Here is a 24,638-nt window from a genome sequence, read left to right on the forward strand (position 1 = left end):
TTGAGCGCACTAATGCCACCCAAACTCTGGTTTATTTCATAAAATGCCCTTGCCCTAACAATCTGAAGTTGGGAGCAATAACACAGGACTAAAAAATTAAATTTTTGTTCAAGGCTTTTAATCCTGAAGGTTGATTTTTATTAATAGCTGGCCTCTGTTAAAGAACCTGAAGTCAGATTTTGGCAATCATGTGTGAGAAAAATGCATGAGAGCTATAAAGTATTGTCATATTTATACAGTAGTAAGACTTTTTAATGTATTAATGATGGTATTTACAGCTATACTAGTAACCTCTAAACTGTTTACAAATGTATGCAATAAACAAATTCAAACAGCATTCATTTGTTCACAAATATAACAACAATTTAAGTTTAACATATTCCAAGTCTTACAGAGATACTGCACTGTTTCAGTACTGGTTCCTCTTCATACTGAAATTTTGTCTTCAAGACTTTCTTCTACACTGTATCTCCTTTTAGAGACCAACATTAGTCAGCCATCATCCCTTCATCCCACCTGCCTTGATAATGTGATTTTATTTCTTTCATGTACTGATGAGCCCTTCCTCCACGTCCTTTGCCAACATTTAGAAGATTGTCAGGGAAGTAGTCAAGAGAGCTCATGAAGGGTGGGGGATGGATTTTGAGGCTCTCATTGCATTGTAAATTTGTAAATTTTTCAGTACTGTCAACATATTTTCCATCGGGGCTTTGAAATATGTTTTCTAAGAAATTGCCAACCACGTTCTTAAATCCTCTCTAAGCCAGTCATTCTTCTTGTGTTATTACATTTTCAAATACTTCACCTTTCAACAAACTTCTGCTGTTCAATCCCACAAATATTCCGCCTTTAAGTTTATGATCGGGCAGAAAAGAAAATTTGGAACTTATATACTTAAAACAATCACCATCTTTTGGCAGTGCAAACTGTTTCATGTTTCCCAGTTTAATATGAAGAGGCAACAAGATGATTTTCTCTCATTTCACCAGAGATTATCTTCACACATTTTCACATTTTTCTCCCCAGGATTCATTGTTGTTCTGGTACGCCATTCTATTCTACTCAGTGCAATTCAGGAGCATGACTATGCCAGAGGCACAGGAAACAATGAAACATCGCAAAGCCTGACTGTTGTCCCATCAGCATTCTTCCACATACAAACCATCGATGTTTTGAATACTTTAATACCTTCAGCAGCATCTCCATATTTTCATAGGTTTCTTTTAAGTGCACATAATATGCTGCTGGCACTGAGCCTACATATGTAGAAGTACGGCCTTGGGACTTCTTTTTTTAGAATCTAGGAGCAGCCTCCATTCATTCATGTTTTATGTAACTCCATATCTTGATAACACACTTCAATGTTCTTACAATAAACAAGAGCCTTCTGTAATGAAACCAGTAGAATGTTGTGCCCGAGGTAAACAAATGTTTTTCCTTTGTGACCCCAAAGCTTGTGCTGCTTCTTTCAAGAGACCCAGGTCTCTTAGCAAGCCATATATCTCAAATGCTCTGGTTGTCCTTTTGTGGGTGTGGAGTCATAATCAGGAAATGAAGTTTCGCTTGATGATGATGAGTATTCTAAAGTAATGGGCAGTTCAGGCACATGATTGTTAGAACCATGTGGTATGGATCCTATGGCTGATATTAGGTTTGGATAAACAATTTTTTTCAGACTGTTCTTATTATGCCTGCCAAATTTCACCATACAAAAATAGCAATCTACATGGTTTTCTTTTTCTCTCCATACTGTGGAGTGTATTTTTACTTCTTTCCCTGTTGCTGTTTCTTTTATAAGATTTGTGGTAGGTCTTATACCAGCACTAGTGGGAAGTTGCGTCCCTGGCTGATATAACAGGGCAGTATTTTGCTGACCCCAATAGACTGCCAAATGAAAGTAGTATTACCTTTATCCTCTCTTCTCAGAGTACCGTATTTACTTGAATCTAAGCCGCACTTTTTTTCGGTTTTTGTAATCCAAAAAACCGCCTGCGACTTATAATCGAGTGCAAAGTAAGCAGAAGTTCTGAAAAATGTTGGTACGTGCCGCCACAACAAACTTCTGCCGTCGAATATACGTAGCACTACACAGGCATGCTTTGCAGGCACAAAGATAAATACTGGCGCCAAAACCTCTGTGTCAGTAAATAAATTTAGAAAAAGGGTGGAAGACGAGGTTTTTTTCTCCGCCTCGAGTTTCGACCACTGCATTTTCACACATCATCCAACAAAGTAAATACAAATTCCGTGTCGTTCATCTTCGAATTCTAGTAGCATTTCAATGTACTACGAAAATCCGACTGGCAAGACTGTTTGGGATGTTTGTCAATATGGCCAACTCTGCGTTCTGAATTTTTTCCTACCTGTGAGAAGAGATGGTTGCTAATAAGAACTTTTATGAATTGTGAATCACGTGCAGTACCCTCTTCACCATGAGAATAACACGAATATAAACATTTTGCCATGTATTCTTTCGTGTTTGGTGCTATCTCATTTAAATCCTGTCTGCCTAATAAACTACGAAACTAGAGTGACACAATAGCAAACGCGGAAGAATATACATATGTCATGTTTATAATCGTATTTTTCTTATGCCTAATAGTGATACAGTCAGAAATGAAGCACGGCAATTGACTTGATTTTTAAATCTAAGATGACTCTAATTTGTGTACTGAATGTTATGTACTAGAGGCGTCTGCAAAGATTTTCAAACGGAGAAAAATTTTTGCTAAACTCTCGTTCAGAACATCTTCTATCATGCGCAGTCTATTATTTGGTTCTTGTTGATCATTATCAAAGAAAGCAGCAGTGTAAGTAACAACAAATAGCAGTCTCTTGCCATTGTTTCGCTAATGAGATGATTCCTCTCTCTTTAAAAAAAATAATAAATTCCGTGCGGCGGTAACACACACAAAAGCAAGCTATGCTGCAAGCGGCAACAGGTCGTAAACACTCATTATCAAAATGCGACAAACAATGCATGACACAGTACAGTAATTCATTTTCAGCTTAGAGTGATGTAAACACCTATAACAAAGAGAACGGCAGTTAAAGGATCAAAGAAAAATAAGCAATCAATTCAAACCAGACGAACCACGTGAAAAGGGAAGGGTATCCGTATAAATACAGACGGAGCACCTGACGCATAGCAATGGCTACCTGGTAAAGCTTAACTGCTAAGCTTATGACCCGAATCAAACTACTGTAGCTGTATCATTATTCATTCGACCTAAATTCTCTCTCATATTACAATGGACCAACTTTGTTTCGATTTGGAGGTGCGGCCTACAACTTTTCTCTCCCCTTGAATTTCGAGTCTCAAATTTCAGGTGCGGTTTAGATTTGGGAAATTTTTTTTCTCTTGATTTCGAGTCTCATTTTTCAGGTGCGGCTTAGATTTGAGTGCGGCTTAGATCCAAGTAAATACGGTAGTTTTTTGGTGGTCCAGATCCTTTCGTGCCACCTCCCTGTCGATCCAACTGAGGTGAAGATTCCTGGAATCCTTCCGCAAGTTCTCTCTACTGCGCTACTAAATAAATAGCCACACTTCTCAGAAACAGGGGTACATTTTGCCCAATATTTTTACTATTACTTTTTACAACACAACTAACAATTGCTATGGTAATACCACTCTCTTGAGTACATTCAAAATGTCCGTATGTGTGTACTGTAGGACCTGAAAGAAAAACACAGATAAACAACTACCACTCTTCAATTGTTCATTACGCCCTTGTTCGTGCATCGTTTATTCCATGGCATTCAGGTTCAGGTACTTGCTGCACCATGGCACAAATGACTCTCGGACGACCAGCAGTTGTAATACCATTTTTACTGGTCCCCTTCTTTCCGGTTGCACCACTGCTACACATTCACTGCATACAAGAAAGGAAAACACAGTTTCCCTTCCCCACTACATTTATCCTTATTCAACTTACTTTCCTATGTTGTGTAGGGATGTTTAGAAATATCCTGAAGCACTACAACCGTTGGAATCCCGAGTGATAAACATTTCTGCTTGCCTTGTATCAATTTCCTCAAACCTGCAATGCATGTATGACAAACACTATTTGACACAAAAGTTTTGTCCTACTCTCCTAACCTCATACCGAAATAAGACAGTATGCTTTTTTGACAAATGAGGTTATGTTCTCTCTCCTGCTTTTGAGTCAGAGATCTGCAGATGTAACAAAACACATGATCCTCTTGACGAAGTCACCATTGTTTGAGTGATTTGAAATTACCTGGCAATTTTGACACACAAATTTCACTTCAAATGAATACTCACATGACTGTGATGCATTTAATACTTTTTGGGTTGTTTAGAAGTACACAATCTTTTTCACATTGATCATGCTGGATCTCCTTACGATCTATTGTAGTACATATTATGTGGGAAATTTGAAAATTGTTAACTTTAGAAGCTACATAAAAACTGTAGGTGTTAGAAGAAAACAAATCACATTTTCAAAGAGTGTCAGGGTTGTCACAAGTTCTGGAAGTAAGGGAATATCAAGGAATTTCAAACGTGTCCTGGGAATCTGGGGAATTGTCAGGGTGAAAAAAAAAATTTGGAAAAATCTCATTGGTCTAATTTCATCAACATCGTGTCTGTGACTTGTGAATAGCTGGCCACACAAGTGGAGTTCCATGACAGGCCAAAACTGCAGGCCATTTCTTTGGGTATCTCTAATGGATTGGGGCTGCCAATCTGACGCCCATCATTTCCCGCTAATGTGTAAGCCCTGCCCATCGGATCTAGTTTCACCGATCTACCTACAGTCTGGGTCTGTTTGTGTGTGGCATAATGTGGCAGATTTTTGTGGTTTATCCAAGAACCCAAGACTGTGGCGCTCCTTGGCAGGCCAGAGGCCATGGGCAGTGGATTTCAGGAATTGCGACTGTGTGACCACAAGTACATTGTACAGTGAGGCGTTTTGTAGACTTTTATTTATTCTAGTACATTTTGGAACTTTGAAAATAATTTATACATTAGAAACTATAGACGATAAGAAGATGAAAATTGCGGCAGTCGCTGGCGGTTTGTACGCTATGTACTCGTGTATTTCACCACAGAAAAATCACACAATACCTGTAAAATAATAGACATAACACAGTGGCTAATAACTAACAATAATGAACATAGTAGAACCGACATTTTATTGTTGATCATCCATAGTGTTGATTTACACAACCCTTTCTTGCCTTGCACACTCCTTTCAAGAGGCCTACTTTGTTCTGAGGTTATTTATGAAATCAGTGAAGGTATTTTAAATTTGTCTAGCGACTCCTAGGAAATCCGCATTTTTGTCACAAATGTGTTTCATTTTAGTGAAATAAAAGAACAGTGGTTTTAATGGAATACACATACCATTTGCCTTGCTTTCTCCACCTACAAGCAGTTCATTACTAAAGATGTTAGTACTTAAGATTTTTGCTTACACGAGGGAGAAATCTTCCATGGGCCCCCAGCCTTTGCAGCATCTTTTCCCTTCTATGCTGGTACAAGCCAGCCCAGAGAGGCGTTGTTGCCTGAGCTGCTACCTTCCCAAATTGCCGACTGGTCCCTCTATCAGGTGTTTGGGAGGTGTGACCTGAGGTGTGGACCATCACCTAAGGTGAGTGCATCCTGTTGTGAAGGTGGACCCCAGGTGGAAGCAGCATGCCATCAGACACTGGAAATAATTGGGGATTTTCTTGCAATGAGCCTATCATCCTCATAATCAACGTCTGCAAACCATAAATGGAATGAGGCTAATGATTCAAAGACCCTCCCAGCTGCACCACGGTTCCTTGTGGTTTCATGTACTGAAGACAGTCAGTCCTTTGCAATGGTAAATCCGTTTGCTATTCAGAAAGGTGTTGATGCAGTTGCTGACCCTGTGAAAACCTGCTCTCATTTACAGAAAGGCACTTAGCTTTTTGAGACTACTTCTGGTTTTCAAGCACAACTGCTTGCCGCTTCACTTCTCCAGAGCTATCCTGTTCATGTCGAGGCCCATCAAACACTGAATTCTTCCCGTGGTGTTATTTACACTAGGCTGCTCGACATTCTGACTGAGGCTGAAATCCAAACATGCCTCTCTGATCAGGGTGTTACTGCTGTCCATTGGACGATGAAAAAGATAGATGCCTTCTTAGTGCCCATACACACTCTTTTTCTCACCTTTTATAGAGTGGTGCTGCCATCCAAGATCAAAGCAGTCTATGAGGTTTTGACAGTCTAACCATATGTCCCGAACCCTATGCGCTACTACCAGTGTCATCATTTCAACCACACTCATATGTCTTGTCGACACCCGACCAAATGTGTAACCTGTGGTAGAGATGCACACGAGGGCGATCGTCCATCTCATTCTCCTTGCTGTATAAACTATAATGGTGACCATGCTGCTCCATCTCGAGATTTTCCCATGTATCCCGATGAGCAGGCTGTCCGAGAGATCCTGGTAAAGGAAAAAGTTCCTTATCTGGTGGCTTGCAAGTTATTGGCTAGTCACAAACCCTGCGTTCTACCATGTGGCACTTACAGTACTGCTCTTGCTACATCTCGCTCCATGAAGGACACAGCATCACAGACATGTGACCTCACATTCGGCTCTGAGGTTTCGAAATCGCCCAGTTTCATGGTAGCATTGCAGTCCTGTCATCTACCTGTGCAACAAGCTATCAGACTCTTGTCTCACGGGGCCAAGTCACAAGTTACACAAGCGGCAGGCTGGAAAGGACGGAAACAATGCTTCCATGACGACTTTGTTTGATCCTCCAGCCAACCAACACCTGAGTCTTCCTCTGCTAACTGGAAAGCCTCGAGAAAGTCCAACAAAGGCAAACGGTCTTCTCCTTCGCCGGCTTGAATATCCTCTTCGACGGTGTCGCCATGTGTTGCCGGAGTGGCTGGCCTCGGTGTTGCCGGTGTGCACCACCAACTGTTTTTCTGTGTTCAACTCTGCACAGGCTGACAGCAGAAGAAAGCAACACTTCTGTGGACCTCATGGAGCAGGATCCTCCTTCCTCGGTGCACTGCAGCAGCAAGTCTTTGCAGGCTGGCACTCGGCAGCCACCGAAGTGATACCACTTCATTTTTTCCTCATCATGACTCTCTTGTAATGGAATGTTCACAACCTTCAGTCCAACAAAGAGGATTTATTGCTGCTTTTAGAACTGCAGCATCCACTTGTACTCTGCCATCAGGAAACAAAATTGCTTCCTCACAGCCGTTTTGAGATTTCACATTTCTTCCTGGTCTATTTTGACCTTCCGCACGAGGTCGGCATTCCATCTCTTGGGGGGAATCGTGCAGCTCATACGGGATGACGTTCATAGTCAACCCATCTCCCTGACTACCTGTCTTCAAGTTGTTGCAGTTCGCCTTTCCCTTTCCACTTGACCTTTTCTCTGTGTACCATTTTCATCCCACTGTCATTCGATGTTACCAGCGCTGACTTCCTCCAGCGTATTGGACAGCTACCTCACCCATTTCTGCTGCCCACCATCCCATTTGGGGTTATCCCAGAACCTGTCAGAGATGCGCCCTCTTGGCTGACATTCTTAATCAACTTAACCTTTTCTTCCTTAACATAGGAGCACCCACATTCCTTTCAGACTTCTCGTAGACCTATTGCCATTTGGACCTGTCCTTCTGCACTGCCCATCGTGCCCATTGTCTTGAGTGGTCTGTTCTTTCTGTCACCTACATGAGTGACCATTTCCCATGTGCTATCCATTTGCTGCCTCCTACCCCACCTTCATGCACCTCCAAATCGCAGCTTACTAAGGCCAATTGGAGGCTTTACTCCTCCTTGGCGACTTTTGACGAACACAGTTTCCACAGTTGTGAGGCCAGGTGGAATATCTTACAAATGTTATCCTTACCCTCACAGAATGTTCTATTCCTCACACTTCCTCTTTACTATGCCACGTCCCGGTCCCTTGGTGGACTGAGGTGTGCCGCAACGCAATTCAAGCGCAGAGATGTGCTCTCCACATTTTTAACCATCATCCAGTGATGGCAAACTGCATTCAGTATAAACAGACACTTGCACAGCGTCATTGCGTTCTTTGGGATAGCAAAAAAACTAGCTGAATTTCATTCACTAGTCCTGTTAACAGTTTCACTCTCTCTTCTGTCATGTGGGCCAACCTCCGATGGCTCTCTGGGACCAAGATCCATTCCCCAGTTTCCAGCCTGACAGTAACAGACAATGTCATCATGGGCCCTATTGCTATCTCCAACACTGTGGGCTGCCATTTTGCAGAAATTTCGAGCTCGAGCTGCTCCTACTATCAGCCTGTTTTCCTCCCTTGGAAACGAGTGGCGGAGGCTTGGGCGATACCATCCTCTTCTCAGAATCAGGAGACTTACAATGTCACCTTTACTATGAGGGAGGTAGATCAAGCTTTCACTTCATCTGGATCATCCGTCCCAGGACCAGACGCTGTTCACATTCAGATGTTGTAGCAACTTTCTCTTGCAGGCAAGCACTTTCTGCTTAATACGTAGGTATAGGGCAAGTTTCCCAGTCCCTGGCGTGAAGCCACTGTCATACCCACAGCCAAGACAGGTAAGGACAAATACCTCTTCGTTCTAGCTACCGCTATCTCTCTCTCTCTCTCTCTCTCTCTCTCTCTCTCTCTCTCTCTCTCTCTCTCTCTCTCTCTCTCACACACACACACACACACACACACACACACACCACCTGTGTTTGCAAGGTGATGGAACATATGATTCATGCCCATCTGGTATGGTGGCTTGACCCTCGCAATTTACTAACCACCCATGTCATGATTAGTTTTCTGTTGAAATCCCAGACTGGCCACGTTTCTTGATTTGGAGAAAGCCTACTACACCTTCTGGAGGACTGGTACCCTCTGTAATTACTACACATGGGGTTTCAGTGGCCACCTGCCCCGTTTCCGTGAGGAATTTTTAAAAGATCGAGTTTTCAAGGTACATGTGGGTTCTGCCTTGTCGGACACCTTTATCCAGTAAAACAGAGTGCGTCAGGGTTCAGTCCTGAGCGTCGTCTTCTTTGCTATCGTCATTAACCCTATAATGGCCTGTCTCCCGCCAGGCATCTCTGGTTCCTTTTTTGTTGACGATTTTGCCCACTACAGCTGTTCTTTGCGGACCCGTCTCATTCAGGGACATCTTCAGCGGTGTCTCGATCGTCTTTACTCACGGAGCATCGAAAATGACTTTCGTTTTTCCACTGACAAAACAGTTTGTATTAACTTCTGCCAGCACTATTGGTTTCTCCCACCATCTTTACACCTTGGGCCTGTTGCTCTTCCATTCGTCGAAACTATGAAAGTCCTGAAGCTCCTGCTCCACAGGAAAGTTTCTCTGTCCTCCCACATGTCTGTCTCGGCAGCCCGCTGTACGCAGTCCCTCAATGTCCTACTTGTCCTCAATGGTAATTCCTGGGGTAGAATGGAACCACCCTCCACCTTTTGCAGCGGTCCCTTGTCCATTCGAAACTATACTACGTGTCCTTTGCTTATGCATCCTCATGTCTGCGGCTCGTGGTCTTGTGGTAGCGTTCTCACTTCCCGCCCAAGGGGTCCCGGGTTCGATTCCCGACAGGGTCAGGGATTTTCTCTGCCTTTAGATGACTGGGTATTGTGCGTCTTTCATCATCATTTCATCCTCATTCACTCGCAAGTCGCCGTAGTGGCGTTAAAGAACTCGTGGAGCGGTGGCCGAACCGCCACGCGAGGGGTCTCCTGGCCACCAATGCCATACGCTCATTATTATTATTATTATTATTATTATTATTATTATACATTCTCATGTCCGTCCCTCTTTTGCCATCGGAATACTAAGCACCATCGTGGCATCCGTTTTGCCACTGGCACCTTTTACGCTAGACCAGTTGAGAGTCTGTACGCAAAAGCTGCCGGACTACTGCTGTCCTACTGCCGCGACTTCCTCCTCAGCAGATACGCATGCTGTTTGTCTGTCATGCATGGTCACCCATCCTATGTCTCCTCCTTCGGTGAATCCTTTGATCATCGGTATGGGGTGTGTCTCTTTTCTCTGTTACCTCCTGGAGTGGGCTTTCAGCTTTTGCTCTGGCAGATTAACTTCATGCTCCTTGCAATTTTCGTTAACTTCGTGTTGACTTTGGGCTTCATTCACTTCCTAAGGACACTACACGAGCCTTGCTGTATCGTCTTCAGTTTCATAACCTTCATGTGGAATTTCGCGATAGTACCTTTGTGTACACTGATGGCTCTCAGACTGACCGTGGTGTCAGGTGTGCTTTCGTTGTTGGCACCAACGTTTTTTGGTATTGGCTTCCAGCACAATGTTCAGTATTTACAGCAGAGCTCTTCGCCCTATATCAGGCCACAGAGCACATCCTGTGACGCAGGCTTTCCAACTGTGTCCCCTGCTCAGACTCGCTCAGCACGCTTCAAATGTATCTAAAAACAAAGATGATGTGACTTACCGAACGAAAGTGCTGGCAGGTTGATAGACACACAAACCTCACCTGTCATTCAACAACATGTTTGCCTCTGCACTTCCACCTCAACTGACATCTTTGCCCAAACTCTTTGCCTCTGTATATGTCTGCTTGTGTCTGTATATGTGTGGATGGATATGTGTGTGTGTGCGCGAGTGTATACCTGTCCTTTTCCCCCCTAAGGTACGTCCTTCCACTCCCGGGATTGGAATGACTCCTTACCCTCTCCCTTAAAACCCACATCCTTTCGTCTTTCCCTCTCCTTCCCTCTTTCCTGACGAGGCAACCGTTGGTTGCGAAAGCTAGAATTTTGTGTGTATGTTTGTGTTTGTTTGTGTGTCTATCGACGTGCCAGCACTTTCGTTAGGTAAGTCACATCATCTTTGTTTTTAGATATATTTTTTCCCACGTGGAATGTTTCCCTCTATTATATTCATATCATTAATTTGAACCCAACAATTACGTTTGTTATTGTCACTGTTGCATTTCGAAATCTTTTCTGTCGTCTTATTTTCTCTTTTTGTTTTTGCCAGTAGTTTCACTTTGTATTCACCTTCTTCCTTGTTACCGTAATCTACTATACAATTTTATCCCGCCTATATATACTCAATAATACGTCACCCACTCCCAAACCATAACCAAAAAAAATTTTTTTTTCCCGCTTTCAACACTACCGCTGCTATAAAATCCACCGTTTCTAGTCCACAAACAGTTCCTTTCATCTATTAAACAACCATTTCGTCTAGTTCTGATAACTTTCGCTTTATTTCCATTTCCGTTTTTCGCACATCACTGATAATTTTTAGCCGCTTCCCACAGGTTTTAACGTCATTATTTCTTCGCCAGACAATTGTTAGCCTCATTTTCATAATCTGCCACCACAAAACCACTCCTTTTAATACATTTACACGCAGTTTTTTCGAAATTTTCCCGAATTTCTCCACCCTTTAACGTGTTTTGGCGGCAACACAACCACCCAGCCTTTGTGCACATCGTTGTCTACCAACCCAAGTTCACCACAGGATCAACATAGCCCAGCTTTAACCAACACTTTTTCGCCTTTTTTCACAACAGATCTCCAGTTACTTTCTCCAGTTATTTTCATTTTCATTTCAACCTCATGTTACACTTTCCACCTTCTAATACCATGTCACCCCCACAACGACCCCATTAAGTTTTATTTACATTCCCTCCGCAAACATGCCTTCACCCTAGCCAGATTACGCTCACATATTTTATTTTCTCAGGCTTGTCTGACATTTGGCATTACCCCCAAAGGCCTCACACTTAAAGTTCCAATCTCTGGCTGCAACCCTTCTTTCCATCAGTCCCTATACCAGTTCCAAACTGAACAATCCATTGCCCTCACCCACCTAATCCTTCACCTACACATCAACTCAGCCAATGAACACACTCGTCAATTCCTATCCTTAATAAAAGTCCTCAATCTTTCCTCTCCCACATCCACACCGGCTGTTCAGAGCATCCTCCTACAGGCCAACCGCAAATTAGAACAGCATGCCACCCTTCACCTCAAAAAACTATCCAATCTCCTGGTTTTCCACCTCCGGAAAGGCAACTCACTCACCCTTCACAACCTTTCCAGCAAACCTCAACCTCCTCTCATTGCACACAAACCCAGTCTCTCCCATCTACTCAATCTCCCACTTCCAGCTCCACTCCCTCCAAAACCTCAAAATTCCAATCAACACAATCTGGTACCACAACACCCTAATTCAGTAGTTAACCTTTCCTCCAAACCTCTCTCACAATCCGAAACCTCTGTCCTATCCAAAGGCCTCACCTTCACCACCACTCCCAGATTCAACCAAACAGCCCTCGTCAAAGATTTACTGTCCTACACTCGTACTCTCTGCTGGAAGTATCACTTTGCCATGAAGAAAAATGATCCTAATCCTACCCCTAATGATCCAACTCCCCAAGACACTATCCAAATTGAACCCTGCCTGGAACAGTTCCGTCCTCCGTCACAGCGGGACCCACCTCCTCTTCCTCAAAATCACCCTCTCCAAACCTTCCAGGAATTTCTGACTTCCAGCCTTGCCTCTCATTCCTTCTTAAAAAACCTTAATCCTACTCCCAACATCACCACTGCTGAAGCCCAGGCTATCCGTCATCTGAAGGCTGACCGGTCCATCGTCATTCTTCCGGCAGACAAGGGTTCCACGACCGTGGTACTTGATCGTCGGGAGTATGTGGCTGAGGGACTGCGTCAGCTTTCAGACAACACCACATACAAAGTTTGCCAAGGTAATCCCATTCCTGATGTCCAGGCGGAGCTTCAAGGAATCCTCAGAACCTTAGGCCCCCTGCAAAACCTTTCACCTGACCATCAACCTCCTGACCCCACCAACACCCCGCACCCCTACCTTCTACCTTCTTCCTAAAATTCACAAACCCAATCATCCCGGCCGCCCCATTGTAGCTGGTTACCAAGCCCCCACAGAACGTATCTCTGCCTACGTAGATCAACACCTTCAACCCGTTACATGCAGTCTCCCATCCTTTATCAAAGACACCAACCACTTTCTCGAATGCCTGGAATCCTTACCCAATCTGTTACCCCCGGAAACCATCCTTGTAACCATTGATGCCACTTCCTTATACACAAATATCCCGCACGTCCAGGGCCTCGCTGCGGTGGAGGACTTCCTTTCACGCCGATCACCTGCCACCCTACCTAAAACCTCTTTCCTCATTACCTTAGCCAGCTTCATCCTGACCCACAACTTCTTCACTTTTGAAGACCAGACATACCAACAATTAAAGGGAACAGCCATGGGTACCAGGATGGCCCCTCGTACGCCAACCTATTCATGGGTTGCTTAGAGGAAGCCTTCTTGGTTACCCAGGCCTGCCAACCCAAAGTTTGGTACAGATTTATTGATGACATCTTCATGATCTGGACTCACAGTGAAGAAGAACTCCAGAATTTCCTCTCCAACCTCAACTCCTTTGATTCGATCAGATTCACCTGGTCCTACTCCAAATCCTATGCCACTTTCCTTGATGTTGACCTCCACCTGTCCAATGGCCAGCTTCACACGTCCGTCCACATCAAACCCACCAACAAGCAACAGTACCTCCATTATGACAGCTGCCACCCATTCCACATCAAACGGTCCCTTCCCTACAGCCTAGGTCTTCGTGGCAAACGAATCTGCTCCAGTCCAGAATCCCTGAACCATTACACCAACAACCTGACAACAGCTTTCGCATCCCGCAACTACCCTCCCGACCTGGTACAGAAGCAAATAACCAGAGCCACTTCCTCATCCTCTCAAACCCAGAACCTCCCACAGAAGAACCACAAAAGTGCCCCACTTGTGACAGGATACTTTCCGGGACTGGATCAGACTCTGAATGTGGCTCTCCAGCAGGGATACGACTTCCTCAAATCCTGCCCTGAAATGAGATCCATCCTTCATGAAATTCTCCCCACTCCGCCAAGAGTGTCTTTCCGCCGTCCACCTAACCTTCGTAACCTCTTAGTTCATCCCTATGAAATCCCCAAACCACCTTCCCTACCCTCTGGCTCCTACCCTTGTAACCACCCCTGGTGTAAAACCTGTCCCATTCACCCTCCCACCACCACCTACTCCTGTCCTGTAACGCGGAGGTTGTACATGATCAAAGGCAGAGCCACGTGTGAAAGCACCCACGTGATTTACCAACTGACCTGCCTACACTGTGACGCATTCTATGTGGGAATGACCAGCAACAAACTGTCCATTCGCATGAATGGACACAGGCAGACAGTTTTGTTGGTAACGAGGAACACCCTGTGGCTAAACATGCCTTGGTGCACTGCCAACACATCTTGGCACAGTGTTACACCGTCCGGGTTATCTGGATACTTCCCATTAACACCAGCCTATCCGAACTCCGAAGATGGGAACTTGCTCTTCAATATATCCTCTCTTCCCGTTATCCACCAGGCCTCAATCTACGCTAATTTCAAGTTACCGCCACTCATACCTCACCTGTCATTCAACAACATCTTTGCCTCTGCACTTCCGCCTCGACTGACATCTCTGCCCAAACTCTTTGCCTCTGTATATGTCTGCTTGTGTCTGTATATGTGTGGATGGATATGTGTGTGTGTGCGCGCGAGTGTATATCCGTCCTTTTTTCCCCCTAAGGTAAGTCCTTCCACTCCCGGGATTGGAATGACTCCTTACCCTCTCCCTTAAAACCCAAATCCTTTCGTCTTTCCCTCTCCTTCCCTCTTTCCTGACGAGGCAACCGTTGGTTGTGAAAGCTAGAATTTTGTGTGTATGTTTGTGCTTGTTTGTGTGTCTATCGACGTGCCAGCGCTTTCGTTTGGTAAGTCACATCATCTTTGTTTTTTTTATATATATAAAATAGAGGGAAACATTCCACATGGGAAAAATATATCTAGAAACAAAGATGATGAGACTTACCAAACAAAAGCGCTGGCAGGTCGATAGACACACAAACATACACACAAAATTCAAGCTTTCGCAACAAACGGTTGCTTCATCAGGAAAGAGGGAAGGAGAGGGAAAGACGAAAGGATGTGGGTTTTAAGGGAGAGGGTAAGGAGTCATTCCAATCCCGGGAGCGGAAAGACCTACCTTAGGGGGAAAAAAGGACAGGTATACACACTAGTGATCGACGGTAGAGGATTTTTCTCTTTTGCAGCCTCATCTCCAAGGAAGGTCGCACCCTTTAGTTTTCCAGGTTGCGGCGGTTAGGTGGTTGGCTGGAACTTCTAAACGGTGATGGAGACCTTGATTGGCATGTCGGGGAGCATCCTCTCCAGCAGCTGACTTGTGGCGATGGTGACCTACATCGTCCTGCACCTACATCTTCTTGTTCATCTTTGTCGTTCCAGAGTTGGCGTCGGCTTGGATCGATCTGCTGTCTTCTGACACGGGCATCATCAAATATCCACCGCCTTTCTTGACAACAGAGCACCACATGTCCCGGTCGTCCGCAGTGGAAACACTGGTTGGTTATCCTGGATCCTCCAGACGTTAAGTCTCCCTTGGTGCCCAAACAGGTTCCTCATGCTGCATTGTAGGAACATAACTCTGCCTGGGTCTCAATTTTTTCATCGTATTAAAAGGAAATGAAGGACGAGAGATCGGCTTCAATGTCTGTTCCACTTCCTCTGTTGTGACCTCTTGAAGCGTCTCGGTTTTTTGCTCGCCGTGCAATCCAAGTGCCTTCTGAACTTCCTCTCTCACTATCTGAGAAAGAACACTTGTGAAATCAGTTGCCTCCTCCATCACGGACATTGATACGTTTGGAAGCTGTTCAAACTTCTTGCATGTAATTCTTTTTTGATGCATTGTCTCAATATACTGGCACCATTTTATGAAGTCGTCTGCTGGCAAAACCTCCTTCAGGAGTAGGGCTTGATACATGTCCTCAGCAACACCCTTCATGAAATGTGCAACCTTATCTTCCTCCTTCATTCTAGGATCCACTATTAGACAGCTCCAAGACATCTTGAATTTAGGATGCTGTAGTTTCTCCTGGACGCTGTGCCCTGCACTTTAATTTATCTTCAGCCTTGCACATCTGCTGTTGTGTGTCGCCGAAATACTTGCGCAGTTCCACCTGGAATACTTCCTAACTTGTGAACTTCTCCTCATTTTTCTCATATCATTGCTTGGCAGTGCCCCCAAAGTAGAAAAATACGTTAGCCAAACACACCGTGTCATCCAATTTGTTAAATTTGGCTATACGCTCATATACCTTCAGCCACTTATTTGGATCTTGGCCATTGTCACCAGAGAACCGAGAAGGATGTCTCATGTGGTGGCACACAGTTGCTGTCATCATAACATCCTCTTCTTCTGTCTCCGATTGATTGTGATCTGTTGAATATGGCTCGAACTGGGGTTTCTCGCCACGTAAATGGCGGCTCTGTCGTGGCCTGATGGGAGCCACTGTCACATCAGTAATGTGCACTAACACAAGTTCCAATACCTGGCGCCTCCAACAGAATAATGTTACGTAGAAGAAGGTGTAAGCAGATGAATGAGGAACACTAACTTCACCTAATGAAGGTTTATTCAGCACTTGCACATACAAGAGCACGGAGTGAACTGCCTCTGGCCGGAACACTTACAGTATATATAGAGCTACAAAATATTCCAGTACAATGATTCTTGACATGTGTGGATACTTCTAGAATGTACTCGAACCGAATATAGAAATTAAAATTGTACAGTCCAGGTGAGTTTTGAACTCACAGTTCTCCATGCAACAGTTTAGTATCTTAACCACTACACCACGGAGCTACTCAGCTTCTTCTGCGGCAATATTGTTACAGTCCATCTTGGATTTTACATTGTTAAATAATTAATATATGTAGTGCTAGAATAGCCGTGAATACAGAAACACGTATGAGCAAAGTTCATTTAACAAGACTGTAATTCACAATTTCAACAGCGAACATTCAGATCTGAAAGTGCAGTTTTCCATGATCAGTTATCCTGAATAACCACTACGAAAATTGTTCTGCGAGTCCATCGTACACAAATAATAATGTCAACTGCAGCAGCAGTTCATAACAGCTTCATATCCCGTAAACAGAGTTAGATTTCATAAAGTTGTGCAGAATCAGTAAGTCCTTCAAAAAGTTAAAGTATTTATCTTACATGGCTGCTCGGCAACATATCCACTCGACAAAAGCTCATTCCCTAACAGTGACCAAAGACAAAAGACACAAAGTCACTGACAAAACACTGGTGACCAGCAAAACATCACATGTGCCATACCTCTCACCCTTAAATACTTTGTGACATCAAAAACTACTGAATCAAAGTTAGTTAGTACACCACTGCTGCAGTTTCAACAATACTTTACTGTTACTCATAACCGGTTGATGCTGCAATCACTAGCACAGCCAAACACATGTTAAACGATGACTAGAAAGTTATCAGTGATTAGGTGGATATAAGGTTTGGCATTTTTCAGGCAGAGGTTAAAAGGTGACTCTGGTGTACAAAATACACCAGTGCATCTGCTCTATGGTGAAGCTCTTACGAAAACTCTGTTACTGTTTTAATGCCATATATTCAAGTATGTAATTCAGGTCTCTCCATGTACTTTCAGAATGCGCCCAGGGTTGCTCAGGTGTGAATGAAACTTGCTGAAGGTTTGTCCCACTACCAGACGGAGCTCAGTTAATACAGGGCCTTTAAATGCACTTGTGTGTTGCTTGCACAGTGTGCAGGCTGCGAGTTTTTGGGACTCTAACTTAGGTCATTCTTCCTTGAGGTATCTGAAATTACACGTATAAAATACAGTGAATTCCCTATTATATGTTTTCAAGTGGGCTAGAATTTAAAAACATAAAAGTGATGAAAAATGCAGAATCGAAACAAATGGTAACTCCTCCTGCCCCCCCCCCCCCAAATAAAAAAGAGCAAAAACACATGCAATTGGCATTTACAACTAAAAATCGCAATCCTCTCCAGTACTTTGTATAAAATCAGTGTAAGCGAAGGAAATTAAGTGTACTATATAATGTTTATACATTAATTTGTGGTATGAATTTTATCAGTTCTTTTGAAATTTGTGTCTGGTTGCAAAGAACTCGAGCATGTTTTCTGACATGCTATGACCACGAATTATATGTTCAAAACATTCGTTTTCGAGAGATCATCCTTTGTATTCACCCAGAAAAAGCAAAAATGGATAAACATGTTGAATTAAATGAAAAATATCGTAGCAGCGAAGTGGTTAAACCGTAAGCAGAAATGCAAACGTCTGATTAATGACATACTTTGTCAACCTTGCTGTAATTGTTTAATGCTTTTCTTATGAGCCGCACATCATATGCTCATCACCATTAAAGTGTTATTTTAGGCTTGGTGAGAGAAACAGAGACGTGAAAAAATGAATTTACTTTTCCAGTTGCATTACAAGCATATTAGAAGCTGACTTAGTATATTTCTGTACACTATGTAAAATGTAAATTTGAAAGAAAGCTCAAGTGTTACAGTTTAGTTTCATGCTCTTACTGCTGCCAGTCTTTATGAACTACAGTGTGTGGTATGTGCAGTGTAAAATATATACGTGAGTAATGTAGGTAGTTGTTGCAACTGAACCATGTTCATGAACACAAAAGTCTTCAAAATGTGTCATTGCAAAGCCCTTGTTCTATTTCTGTATGACATCTCTGTCATAATACATCATCTGAACGAAAAGTATATTTTCAGCACTTAAAATGCTTTCACCCCTACCTGCACTCCTGTCACTGAAGAGCCTCTCCCCCTCTCCACACATCCATTAGGTGAGCTCATTTTACATGTGTCAGTGTGGTATGGTGGCTACACTGGCTTTGGATGACTTAACAAGTCACCAGCCAATAAAAGTTCATTAGCTGGAAGTGGCCGATGTTTCCTCGATTATGACCGAGCATATCCTTTAGAAATTCACTGTTTGAATTTAAAAGATTGACATTCAATATTGTTGTTGAATACAGTACATCAGAAATACATGCAAAAATATGAGACTGAGTTGCAAGTGGTACAAGAAAAGGTGGTGGCTGGGCTTGGTCCAGATTACTCCATGTTAACTGTCTAGTTTTTCCATTACCGCCGCAGTGTAGCAGTAGTTTCACCATAGTTGTGCTGTGAAGCTAAATGTTGCAAGTTGTGTTGGTAACACCAATTGTGGATTATGTCGCCATTTCCTCTTCCACATCTCCCCTCTCCACAATAGCCATAAAATATTCCCTTAACTCCTCCACCACCCATGATGTGAACCATCTGTCTTTTATGCCACTTATAACTTGTACAATCACATCAAATGTCATTAGGAAGAAAATGGGATGAAGTAAAGTGAGACATTGAGTGAGAACTTAGAACCGAGGTAAAATTTACTAGGAAAAAATGTAAAATCAGGGAATTTTTAGCATTGATCTTATGGGTTTTACACAGGGCTACGAATTTATGGTGTAGAGCTGTGAAAAACATTAAAAATGGGGAATGTAAAATCAAAGTTCCACTGTAATTGTGAAATAATTGATTACAATTTTAGGAGAGGACAGTTCTCAGAAAGACAAATTAGCATTCAGTCTAATGTCACATAATAACTATTCTGAATAAACCCACAATGCTAAAATTTCTCCTCAATTCTCTAAACCATTCTTCGTGAATTAATTGTAATGAACAACTGCAGATAGGCTCTTATATTACTTACATCTTATGTAAGAAATTATATTTGGGTTGTGCTAAATAAACTTGATCAATTAATGTCACATTGGTACACAGGACATTACATGTTTGGGCAGATAAATGATAAGCATTTCAGTGCAACTACACTAACTAATTAGGAGTAGTACCATCAACATTCTGCATATAAGGTAAGATAACTTACAAGGGCACCACACGGCAATCAGATTTTTGTAATTTTTTAGTATTTATGGTACGTGAAGCTCAGAACTCAAATATACCTCTGCCAAGGCACTTCGATACAACATTAAAAAATACTTAAGAAAATAGACTTCAAAGTTTTCTGACCATTTTAAAGCAAGGTCGATTTTCCTCGACATTTCTTATAGCTGTGGGGTAAAATGCTTGACTACCATGTGTGTGTCTCATGTTTGATTCCCAGCCTTGTCACGTCTTCCATGAATATTTCTCTGAAACACAAAATACATAAGGATGAAAAAGAATATAATTTGTAACTAGCACCTGAGAAGCGGTCATATTCTTGGCTTGGCCATTGTACAGCCTTGTCACATACCGTGAGTAAGGAAATGGGCTTATTTGGAAATGGGCTTATTTGCAGCAAGACAAGTGTCGTCACAGACAGTGCGACAGTGTCTCTCTCACCACAGATTGTCAGTACAGTGACCATTATAGTGGCTTCACATTACACATCAGCAGAGAAAGTGGTACACCAAATGAAAATTACTCACAGGAGTGCCAACTTGTCTGTCCATATGAGTTCAGGTCCTCTATACGGCACTACAGTAGATTTATCCACCTGCAGGAGCTCAGAGGAGAATTAGCATTGCCAGTTTCCATTCGACCTCATCATCAGCATTATCATATGAACGCAGCATTGCTTGATGGTATGGTGTGCCTTTGGGTACACATTTCTGACATATCAAAGCCAGTAGCTGTGCCCTGTTGTGTTCTTCATGATGTGTTTTAACAAGGTTTTGCAAAACTTGATGTTGTCCATGCTGTCCTGACCTACCAGGATACAGTGGACCATCACATTCTCAAGTCTTTCAACCATTAAAAAATCTGGTCATGCCTTGTCAGGTCACTGACACATCACCTCTCGCAGGCCAGCTTGAGTGCCGGCCCCTCTAATTGCCGAGCACTAGCATAGAGTTGAAGCCCTGTGAAATGATGTACCTGTTATGTCATCCAAGCTCAGCACAACTCGATGCTCAGTTGGGTTGGAGTAAGAGATAGCAGCTTTATGTACTAAATTTCACTCCTTTTATACCCACGTCACGTACAGACGAATCATGTATTCATTCTACTTTACAGTATGTGCACAATAAGTAAAATTTCGTTGTAGCGTTGTCGAAAACCAGGACTGCCCTGTATTGTCCATAAGTTGCATAACTGGCTCACTGTGATGCCCATAGTAACCACTGCTTAATTCTGTCGGCCTCCAAGCTGACTGCTTGTGCTCTGAGTGATACCTTTTATAACACCTCTATAATCTTAATAGGTATAATTTTTTCCAGAATGTTGGCAATCTTGCTTACTGCAGGGTGTGAGCTTCTTATTGTCGCCTCATTACATACATTTCTGTTTATTACTCACAGGTACACATACAGTGACTCACTCTGTTGAATTGGTTACTGTGGGTGATTTTTTTTTTTTTTTTTTTTTTTTTTTAAGAACTGCTAGTACTAAGAGGTATGTAAGTATGGTTGTTATTATACGGCATGTTGCTGTCATCAGAGGTTGGATTACTCCATACACAGATGCAGTCAATCTCATAAATTTTATATTCCCTGCATATTGCCAGACAACAAAACTACTGAACTGTTACAATTAAAGTATTATACTGTATAGGAAAATTAATAAAATTTTTAAAATCGCATCCCTCTACAAATAAATTGTTCCCCACTCTAATAATTTGCCTGGAATTATTCTAAGTGTATTCGGTAGCCATGTTCTTCCTTCTCAGCTATTGTGAAGCACTTGTAACACTATTCTACTATGATGGTAAATAAATATCTAATTCTCCATATTTTAAATCCAAAACTAAATTTGCTAAAGCCCAGATATGTCTTGGAGGTTACACCAGGGCCAGAATTACCAAAAATTTTGAAACATACTGTTTACTGAGTTTTAGCAAAATGTTTTTCCTGTGCCAGATATTAATGACTTATGTCATAAGTAATCCTGCTACAACATACAAATCCCTTACATGATCAGTAAAGCTATCTTCATCTCAAAGATTGGTTTAATTAGCACTGTGCTTTCGTTAGACATGATCCTGGTGTGAGATATACCATTGCCTTCATTGCATCATGAACTGATTTACCCAGCCAGTTACAGGGGGACCAAGGGTGAAACTTGATATTCTTCACATTAACAAATCATTGCTTGAGGTAAAAGAAGCTACAAGTTACAGAAAATTTCGTGAGACTGATGGAGTATTGAACCCTGGACCTTTGGAGTGCTAATCTGGCAATAAGTCACTAGTCACACCAAATGATTGAGGAAGCTCTGCAAATCTCAGCATGTCCCAGAGGGGCCTTCCTTATCTAGTTGGGCAACAAATTGATTCCATGCACCGCATCACACATCACTGGATGTTCCTGCCTCCTTGTTTCTGTAACATTTATTGAAACTATCTTTCTACCTCACTGTCACATATGTATAAGTTCTACTGAAAATACTTTACTTCCCCAACCTCTACTTCACACTTTCACACTTTTTAGCTGTTTTGTTCACTCTTGCATTATGTCGCATCTGATCTATACCTTAATGGTCAGAAGATTTCTACCTCAGGGGCCATTAAGCTGGCAAGCTTCGCATCCCCACTATTACATATTCTTTTTCAAGGTTTCATTGGTATAACACTTGTTCTCCAAAAATTGTTGTGTATCCTTCCCCTACTCCTTCATCTCATACAAAATTCATTCTGTTTTTGCTACTCAGTTTCTGTGAAAATTGATCACAGGAATGTAATGTAACTTTCAGATTAACCACACTTATTTATTAAATTATTTGCATCTCAGTACTAACCTTCAGAGGTCCCATACTCCTTTAACTCATTTGTTGGGATCTTCAAATGGTAGCTCATTTGCTTATTTAAAAATGTATTCTGTTCTGCCACTCATCTCAACAATCATAGTTGTATATTATTGATTTCAATTCCTTACACAGTTATCTGCTATCACAATAATTTGTTTTAGTACAACAAAAACAAAAGAGGACTGATCTCAACAGGAGTGTATATACATTGACAATACCAACTTTAATGTCTTTTACACCCAGAATGATCAAATAATCAGAATTTTCCACAAAATACATTAACACTCTGGTGATCTCTTCCAATGGCACTAAATCATGCTCTTTCTTTTAGCAACCAAATTTTATACTCTGCTGTTTTTGTTTCCATGTTAACAACCGCTAGACTGCATTGAATACATGCTTGCAACATGTAAAATGCCTTGTATGTTTCTATTATGATCAGTCTGGGGCAATCTGTAATGTGTGATAACTGAAGAAAACTTTACAAGCCAAGATTGCTAAAACACATTTTTATTATATGACTGGTTTCAACAGACCAATGCTGTTGTCATCGGTTCATATGCTTTTGAATTTTTACCATCCATCAGTGTTAAAAGTCCCGTAACATTGCTTAAGTACACACAGCTACTATGAAGATCACTTCACATCATCATTTCAAATGTAGAGGTATTATGTACAAACATAAAATTAACCACGTTGTGCCGGTTGCAATTGTTTATGTTCACTACTAGCTGGTAACTGACAGAGAAGGCAATGCAATCTGCACTATATAATTAGTGTTACGTTTCTATATAATATTTTTACATTTTGACATGCTGATGTGTAGTGACATTCTTGGTAGTGGCATGTACATACGCATTGTTAAGCGACTTGTAACACTGATCGATAGTGTGTTCTAACAATCCAAAAATATAAGAGCCAGTGACTACAACATAGCACTGTTGAAACTGGTCATACAGTAAAATGCTTTTTTAGTAATCTTGACTTGGGTAGTTTTCTTCAGTTACCATAAACTGCTTTGGCTGCATATCATTGACATTGCAGGATGCTTGAACTGTATACCAGTAACATGTGTCAGTGAAATGTGAAAACTTCTTTCTGAGCAAGTTCTGGGTGTTAAACTTCGTCAACAGTAATGGAGTTTGCACATCTTCTCTGTTTTTGTTTTAAGCTTGGTTTCACTATACAACCTGATAGTTGAGAGCATCACTAGCAAGGCTACCATTAATTTTCTTTTGATGATTTGACAACTTATTTTGATAAGTGTTTTGACCCTCATTGTCCTACCTCTATCATATTGTTAGGCTTTCTCAATGTGTTTCATTGCAGAGCGGCTTGAAACCAAGACTGAGATTTTTTTAAAAGTATGTGTGTATCTGTCACCACTTGTCATGAGGGAGTTTTTGTAGTGGGCCCATGACTAAGAATACTGAGCCACAGATCAGAGGGTGAACATTTCATTCTTGATTTAGTTAATTGACAACAAATGTTTTGGTTTTGTGAGAAGTTAGACATTTTAATCAAACATCTGTGAAAGGTATTCCTTCTGATTAGGCAGTTTCTGTTTGCAGTGCAGTTTATATCCTTCTTTGAAAGTGAAGATGTGATTATGCAGTTGACACAGTTGGTAGTGGTTTTATCCCTCAACACAACATTCTATCATATAGGTCATGTGTTGTGGATGCAGAGCTTCAACAACAAATAAATCAGTGTGTGAAATCGCCAGTTCAGCTTCCCGATAAGAAAGTCAGCAAACATGACTGTAGAAGGTTTTTGTGCTGTGTCGTCCTCTGCAAATCCATGCTGCAGCTTTGTGGGAGGAAAATCATACACTTCTAGTTTAGCTCATGGACATTATCATTTAGGGCATCATTAATTGTCCTTATATGCTTTATTAAACAATAGGCTTTTCTTCGATCCTAACCCTGTA

At 42.0% G+C, this 24,638-nt stretch overlaps 1 protein-coding gene across 2 annotated transcripts in view; it reads left to right on the forward strand.

Moving 5' to 3' along the window:
- Window positions 1-24,638, forward strand: part of LOC124595580 (protein regulator of cytokinesis 1-like) — a 239,812-nt gene that overhangs the window by 82,206 nt on the left and 132,968 nt on the right. The gene's annotated exons all lie outside the window — the stretch shown is intronic.

This window comes from Schistocerca americana, chromosome 2, assembly GCF_021461395.2.
Source record: "Schistocerca americana isolate TAMUIC-IGC-003095 chromosome 2, iqSchAmer2.1, whole genome shotgun sequence".
In the NCBI taxonomy this organism is placed as follows: domain Eukaryota; kingdom Metazoa; phylum Arthropoda; class Insecta; order Orthoptera; family Acrididae; genus Schistocerca; species Schistocerca americana.